This window comes from Gavialis gangeticus, unplaced genomic scaffold (genome assembly GCF_001723915.1).
Source record: "Gavialis gangeticus isolate Ggan-Ray unplaced genomic scaffold, GavGan_comp1, whole genome shotgun sequence".
Lineage (NCBI taxonomy): Eukaryota > Metazoa > Chordata > Crocodylia > Gavialidae > Gavialis > Gavialis gangeticus.
Window position 1 is genome coordinate 178,779,987 of NW_017729024.1, and position 8,263 is coordinate 178,788,249.

Below are 8,263 nucleotides of genomic sequence, written 5' to 3' on the forward strand. Positions count from 1 at the left end.
GGATCGTGGGTTGCCTCATCTTTTGTTTCTTGAATGGTGAGGGTGGTTTCAATAGCTGGGTCCTTGGTCCAGGTATTGGTGTTGATGGTTCAGTCATTTGGAGGGAGCTGTTTTTAGACTTACTGCCATTGTCTCTCAAGCACCCTCATTCATCCCCATTCATTCAGGAACTAAGTTACACAGGAGGGGTAGTATGAGTCACAGGTTACACAACAGGGCATGGGGACAAGTTAGAGACTTGACAAACAAAATGGAAACTTGACATGACTTGCATATGTAGGCCTAAATCATATAGTATCAGTAAAACAGTTATATAGAACAGTAAAAATCAATATAAACATAATAATTATAGAATATAAAGGAGAAAAAAACAAAACAAATACAACTTGCTACCAAAATAAAATGCTGAAGCTAATCCTATGTCTTATACGTGTCTATAGGGAATAGAGAGGGAGAGAAAGTCAGAAATGGTTGGGGAAAGGGAGGGAATGCATTTTTAAATAATAATAAAAAACAAAAAACAACAAAAACTGGGGGTTTTGCTACAATTCCAGAGTACAGCTTGTTGCCTCGGGGAGAGAGAGCCCACACTATTTTTATTCCTTCAACATCCCAGGGCTCACCATTCCCACTCCTTTGCTCCATGGATAAACTTTCAACCCTCCTAAACTCTACTGCCTAGGGGGTGGTGCAAGCCAACACCCACTCGTGTCCCCAGGAAGTGCAACCAAAACCCACCCTGAGCACCCAGGTACAGCTCACTGGTTCTCTCCTTGCTTTAGCACCCCCACGCAAACAGCAACTACGACAGCAATCTTACTAGCTACCTCCACGCAGAGATAAGCCAGTGAATGAAACCATTCTCAGCTGGGTCTTGGCTCTATTAACCCAGCTCCTGTTCCAGTGTGGCATGCAGTGAGCCTGCAGGGTCTCAGTTCTGCCCTGGTATGAATACTAATCCAACTATCCCCTGACCCAAGCCCAATTTAGTGAAACATATGCAAGATTTTGGTTCTTTATTTTTTATTTTTTTTCCACTCCTTTTCCTTTATTTCTCCTACCTGCCCCTGCTTGTTCTCTTCAAACAGGATTTTCCAGGCTTTTTCCCTCCTGCTTGTGGCTCGGGCTGGCTCCTGCTGGCTGCAGAGAGAGGGAAGCCACAGCCCTCATGGAGGTTTCTCTCTCTGAGCTACATGCCACCTTCACCCTCCTCTCCTGCCCCAGAGAAGGGATAGGGTCCTGGCTCCTGTCCATACCCCTGTTCTCCAGACCCTCTAGTGGCAAATTCTGCAGGTCTGAGGCAGCATTATTAAGCCTTAACCTGTGAATACAATGAATCTGTTCTAACTTTGTGATGGCATAATGTTCCACAGACTTAAAATGTGTTGCAGGTAACCTGTAATAGCATCCTATGTAACTCTCTGTACATGCTCTGCCCTGACTCCCCCAGCTGCTCATTTGCATGGAGAGGTGATCTCCTAGCATCTGCAAAAGTCTCCTCCCTGTCCTCCCTACTTGGTATGAGCAATTGCCGCCTCCTAGCCATCATTATGCCTCCTGCTACATGCTTGCTACCTTCCTTCAGCCCAAGCAGCAAATCATCCTCTGATGCAATTAACTTCTCTCCGCTACTAAGGGATCATGGAGAAAAATCAAAAGTAGATGCCAGAGGAAAATAAAAATATTTCACAAATGATTGCAAGCAGCAGCAAGGCTCATATGATAGAGAAATCTAATGAGAAAAATTGCCCGATAGGTGGATGTGGGAGCTCTTAACGATCTAACACTATCAGTCACACCTCTGCAAAATACATGAGGTTGTGGTCTGCTGTGTGCCAAGCTAAGCAAAAAAGCTAATGTGTTGGCAGTGGTTAATTTGAATCCTCTCTCCAGAAACCTCCCAGATACTTGTGTCAGTGTTAGAGGGGCGCTCTGTCATTCTCTGTGAGCAACAAAAAAAAATGGTAGCAGTTTAGCATGCATCCCCAATTGGGCTCCTGCCACAGTGCACCTGTCAGCTATCCTTCACGCGGTTTGACCTTCACCAACACCTGCTCATGTCCTGGGGGTAGTGATGGATTTTTCTCTGGGAGCCCTTATAAACTGGCAGATGTTAAGACATGTATAATCCTATGTGGTCTCTCTCCTCAGGATCTCAAAGTGCCTTTACAGACATGAATTAATTAAGCCTCAAAGAACATTGGGTAGAGAGTTAGGACTTTTCTATGGAGGAAGAAGGGAAAGATTAGGGGCTTGCATTAGGGCATGTAGTGAGTCGTCAGGACACCCAAGGAAAGGACCCAGGTATTCTGACATCTAGTTCTGTTAACTCAGTACCACGCTGTGGGTGCATCTACACGTGCATTTGCTCCAGGATCAGTTTACCTGCAAGTAAACTACTCCCCAGTGAACACTTCCGGGCAGGCATCTACATATGCAGAGAGGTGGAAGCAATTTACTGCTACTGGCAGCAAATGAGCCCCTGCCACCATCTGGGGGAGGACTTGGCTTCCCTTGAGTGCTAGTCCAGGGGCCAGCAGGGAGCACAGGGCCAAGAAACAGCTGCCTCCTGGCCGGGGCTGGGACACTGCTGCCCAGGAAGGGACTTGGAAAGAGCTTCAGGGGAGGGGCAAGTCCCAGCCTCCTGCCCTGTCTGCCAGTAGCTGCCCCACCAGCAGATCGGGGCACGGGGCTGGGACCTGCCTCCTACCCTAGCCCCATTCCTCGATCATGGGGCAGGGGCTGGGGAGCCTATTCCCCCCACAACTCCGAGATCCTACAGCTGGGTGGGGAACAGGCTCTCCAGCCCCTACCAGCAGAGATCTCCCAGCACCAGCTCCGTGACCATGTCTGTGGTGTCAGTGCTGGGAGATCCTTATTACCCAGCACCAGATTTGCTCCTGTTGGGTGCAAATCTGTGTCCAACAGGGCACATGTATAGATGCGTTCCCAGTGACGTCATACTGAGCCTTATTTTTACCTTACTGTGCATTAATTGCACATGTAGATGCACCCTGGGTTCAGCCAAGTTACTGCCATTGTGCTCTCCGTGAGTTTTGGGTATAAGTGACAGCAGAAACAAACCCATGATCCCTGCTTCCCTCCCGCACCCCGATAAGTATTTCCAAACTTGAAGAAGTGCTGAGCTGTCTTGCTCATACGCAGGCAAATGCTCATAGACTTTAAATTAAGAACTGCCTAAGTGCCATTAGGATGGGGCTCTTGGCCTCTGGTATCAGGGCGAGAAGCCTGTATCATTGCTTCCTCTGAAGCATCCAATACTGTCCACTACCAAAGACCAGATCCCAGAGTAACTAGGCCACTTCCCGGAGCAGGGCTGGAAATTTTCATCCCAGTGCTGTTGTCTTACTTTCTGCAGACATGCCCCACACAGTACCTCTCAGTACTTAGACGGGGATCAGCCAGGAGACTGTGCTGAGACTGTCACAGCTGCAGAAAGCGTCTTGCTAACGTGTGGTCTCAAACCTCAAGAGTTATTGCAGAATAAACCAGCTCTTTAACTGACCAGCTGATTTTATTGCTGCAGGAAACAAAGCATTTTGTTGCGGGGGAGGGATTCGTGCTAGAGTTGATAAGAGTAAAACTCGGTTTCTGTAGGGGAGGGCAAGCGAGGATTCCCAACCGTCGGCCTCCTCGGAAATGCAATGCACCAAGAGCAAGGGGCTGCACTATGCCTGTAGAAACCCAGCTTGTCACCAGGACAGGCCCAGCTTCTATTTCACCCTTTGATTCGGTGCCAGTGAATCCAGCCCTGGCTTGAAAATACTCCTGGCACCGTGCACCCCAGTGGATGCAAATGCCCTTCTAAAAATAAGTTTTAAAAAGTGAGTTGGTTACGTCTGTCTCTGTACCCCACATCTCAAAAGTGAGGTTGTGACATCTCTTCTTACTGTAGCAATTGGGGAGGAACCTTTATTCTGTTCCTGCCTCATGACACAAACATCTTGTGTGGCCGTAGACAAGTCCTGGCACTTCTTCCTGCCTCATTTTCTCACCTGCTTTTGCTCTGAGATGCTCTGAGGCTAATGTACCATTTCTTATGCAGTTATTCATAGGGGGAATGTGCTGCCCAGGTATCAAATATCTCAGCCTCTGTGGCCTATGCACATTTGTCACGGACACTCTCACTCGGTGGGAGCCAACCTTTTAGGTAGGTGTACTTCAGATTATTCTTGCACCCTCCCTGCATCCTCTGGTCCCCTTCCCCTGCCCAATCTGCAGCTCTGCCTTCCGTTCCCTGCCCCTGTGCTGCCTGCCCCCTCCCTGGCCTGCTGCACGCCATGCAGAGGGGCTACCCAGTCTGCTTGTAGCACACATGCCGCAGGTTGGCCACCTCTGCTCTAACCAGTCCTGAGCCGAGGAGGGAGGCCAAAGCCACTCCAAGAGGATCTGTATCCATTGAAGCCTGGAGATGAATAAAGAAGTCCTGTCCTCCAGGCTTTGCTTCTTACAGTAGGCCTATTATTTGCTCCTTCCGGGAGGTCTATTTGTTTTCAGTGCTCTGCAAGCCAGCTTAGATGAATGATCTCTCTGACTCTAGCGGCAGGAACATATATAGGTGCCTCTCGATTTTTTTGTGTAACAGCCTTCACCAACCATCTAAGTGCTGAGCAGCCCCGTTGCCTGTCCCTGGTAAGAACCTGTATCTTGTCCAGAGGCTCGCCATAACCACAGGGAATCCCACAAAAGCCACACAAGCTTGCAGAGCTTTTTCTCTCTCTTTTTTCAATGCATATCTGTATTTATAGCTTTACTTCTTTGCAAGGGATATGTGATCAGAATGGTACACAACAGGCTGAATTTTGCCTGTAGCCATACTAGCTAACTCAACTGAAGTCCAAGTGAGTGCATCATTAGACTTGCAAACAGGGGAGCAGGTTGTAGGCGCATTGTGACTAAGATCAAGGTACGCTTTAAATAATTAACTCATTTCCCTCAAAGCTGTATCATCCCTGCCCTTGCAAGCCAATGAGGAAATCTACTGCTAGGGTGTGAGAGGCCAGTGGAGTAGCATCCTCGTGTTCTCCCAGCTTGTACGTTGAGTGGTTCGCTGTCCTCGGGTTTACTTTCATTTGCAGGGACTGTCCTCTCTGCTACTTTTCTCGGGCATCTCAGTTTGCATTCTCTCCTTGTTCTGCACATGGGCAGAGTCAAGGTCATGGGGGAAGCGAGTTCAGTTCTGGTTCTACTTCATTCATTACAGAACAATAGCACTGATTGCAGGTGAATAGCAGGTATCCTGATGGAAACAATGGCACTGGAAAACACTGAAGCCTCATTGCTGGGTCCTGAATACCCTGCTTCTGTGCCAGTCCTCAGTACTGAGCGCTCTCGGTTCCCACTGAAGTCAGGCAGAGATGAGAGGATGCCAGGAGTAGATAAAGCCCTGAAATGTGGTGTGTCTGGTCTGACGCCCTTAGATTTGAGCTGCAAGCTGCCTGCCTACCAAATTCCCCGTGTGCTGTGGACTCTGCTGTCAGCGGCAGAAAGAGCAAGCCGCACTCTGGCTCTGCTGCTTTTCTGTGGATATGAGGAAATGTCCATTCTTGGTTTCTTCTGTGCTGACACAAAATATAGGACTAAATGGGCCTAGTTGGAATTATGTACTGGAGACTAAGGCAATTTTTTCCCCCTTTCCCTATATGCAAAAATCTGCTTATTTGTTCACTCTTTCTCTCTGATGTAAAATGTCTAGAAAGTTGATCTTACTTGGAAGAATAACACATCTACTCAGTGGAAATCTTAGTTAACTACCGCTCTGGAAATAGTTTATTTTAAATACACATGCTAGGATTTTCAGCAGTGCCTCAGTCCCAGAGCTGCTTTGAATCAGGCACTGGGGCTGGGATGTTTAGCTCTCTCTCAATCGTCTCGTGTTTTTACACTCTCTCCCACTCTTCCTGACTTGCTCCAGGGCACATTCACAACTAGAGCAGCCGAACGGGACTGGGCGCCCAGTACAGGAAGGAAGGATCTGGAGAGAGCATCGAAGTCAGCTGCGTTCAGATGAGGAGCACTCCTAGCTGCCCTTGCAGCAGCTCTGTAGCTACTTCCTTATTTTTAAGCACCAGTTCATGGAGTCATTTCCCATTATTGCTTAGTGCGTCATACATACGGCAATAGCTGTATCTGTGTGCCTTTGTGGGGGAGATGGCTAGGGTTCCCTTTAGAGCTATTTTGCACCATGGTGGGATGTTTTAAAGTGGAAGACCTCTCTTCTCTATCTACACCCACACCTTGACCACCTGTGCTTTGTTTCTGGCTTTGGATCTGATGAGCAAAATGACAACAGTCCCTTTAAACAGCATCTCTCTCCATTGCTGGGACCGGTTGTTAGAAGGATATCGCAACCAGTGGAGTTGCCTGACTTCAAGTTTAAAATGACTGTTCAAGCGCATTTCTTGGTCTAGCATTGATAATGCACCTTTTTCTTTCCTAACTCGCCCAGAGGTTGTTTTGCCCTTCATGATAATTGCAAGGCAGCATCACACTTTGCGTGTGATATACTGTAAATAATTAATTGTCATCTCCCCCACCTTCCCTGGAGTTCACCAAAGTCAGCTTCCCGTCATTCAGATTCAAATTTCATTCAGGCAATAGAACAGCTGGGAACCCGCATTGTCTGAGCTGGAAGTGACTGGGCTATGTTTCATTCATGTACTGATGACACGGAGGCCCATGGCATTTTGCGCTGTCTCCAGGTGGTCTTACACAAATGTCAAATACAGCCTTGTCTGTGCTACAATGACAACCATGTTAAGGAGCTGGGCTGCAACACGACAGTGTCTGCGTCCTGTTAGGAGTCGGTCTGGCTTGGTCTCTGCAGACCTCTCCAGACTGTCAAGCACTACAGTCTTGATGTACATGGAGGCTCCTCCGCTTGCTTAGCTGCCAAGCCTTGATCACGCAAGCGTGCGGGTGAGTTGTTACTCCTGTGAGCAGTGCCAGGGAGATCTGTAAGAGTGCTCATGTGACTGAAGATACTTGTCTGGCCAGCCTTTCCTTTTTCACATCCTTGTGACAAGGTATTTAGCAGAATTCACAGATTCATTGAAATCTGACAGGTTGCACCCGGAGCACTTCTGATATGGCCTTGAACGTGCAACCTCTGAGCTGTCAACGGTGCACCCCAGCCCCTGTCTGGTCAGTGATTTTCAAAGGAAGTTGATCCAAGTTAGGCACCTAAATCCATACTGAAGCATGCACTGCAGGGGCTGCAGCCAGGGTCTTGCCTTCATGAGATAAAAGGCATATCTGTGACTTATGTTCCCCCATAGACAGAGCCTGGAACAGGAGCAAACGGCTGCTTGGGAGCTACGTGCAGCTCCCATGCAGGGTAAATGTGGCTGCTGATGAAAGAGATGTAAACCATTCTTTTCTCTCTTTCTCTCTCTGTTGTTTTGTCTCTGATGTTTTCCCACTACTGCTTTTTTTCTTTTTTTATGCTTAGAAGTTATGTGGCACCATGGTGGCATTGGTGCTGGGTTACTGCATACTGGATGTTGACTCTGCTGCATGCACATGGCAGGAGTTTTGTGTCCTGCAGTTTTCGGCTGTATCGAAATATAGTTTGTGGCTAGAAGGGTTAGGAACTTGTACCCTTGAATGGTAAAGGTAACAGCCTTTTCCACGGGAAGATTTAAAAATGGGTTGGTGAATACATGCTAATAAGTTAGCTCATACATAAACTAACCCATTTCCATCCCTTCTCAACAGCTCCCCTGGACATAACCTGGATGCTCCATGCTCCCTGAAAACCAGGATCCTTGCTTGAAAATCTTGGCTTTGCTTGGTGTTTGCTTGGGGTCTTTGCTGCCTGGGCAGTGGCTCTTGTTCTAGTGCCGATTGCTGTGGGCGTTATGGCCAGTGCGGTAACCAGTGACTCTGGGATCCTGGATACAGCCATTGTCTACTGCAGTGAGTTCCCTGCTAAAAAGAGAAACGTCAGCTCCACCTTCAGCTGTGTGATGCTACTAGTGCTGGTTGAATTATTAAGCTGTAGTGTGATCTTGGGCAGAAATACTCAAATCGAGCCGTTCCCCTTGCCTAAACAGGGCTGAAAATAAAAATCTAGAACTAAATTAACAATGTCGTCTCCCAATTATAGACACCCTCTGGTGAATATAAGGTTGTCATGGCAACCTGCCCAGCAAAGGCTATGAAAGATATGGCCAAAAATAAAGCACAGTAGAAAGAAATCTTTTGAATCCAATTCACTGTCAAAGTCAAATTTAAGGTTTTT

At 47.6% G+C, this 8,263-nt stretch overlaps 1 long non-coding RNA gene across 1 annotated transcript in view; it reads left to right on the forward strand.

The window, feature by feature from the left end:
* LOC109298017 overlaps positions 1–7,765 on the forward strand; it is a 60,489-nt gene extending 52,724 nt beyond the window's left edge. The window contains exons 2-3 of the long non-coding RNA XR_002097495.1: positions 4,067–4,171; positions 7,738–7,765. This is a non-coding gene — a long non-coding RNA (uncharacterized LOC109298017). The remainder of the gene's footprint in view (positions 1–4,066; positions 4,172–7,737) is intronic.
* Positions 7,766–8,263: the final 498 nt, after the last annotated feature.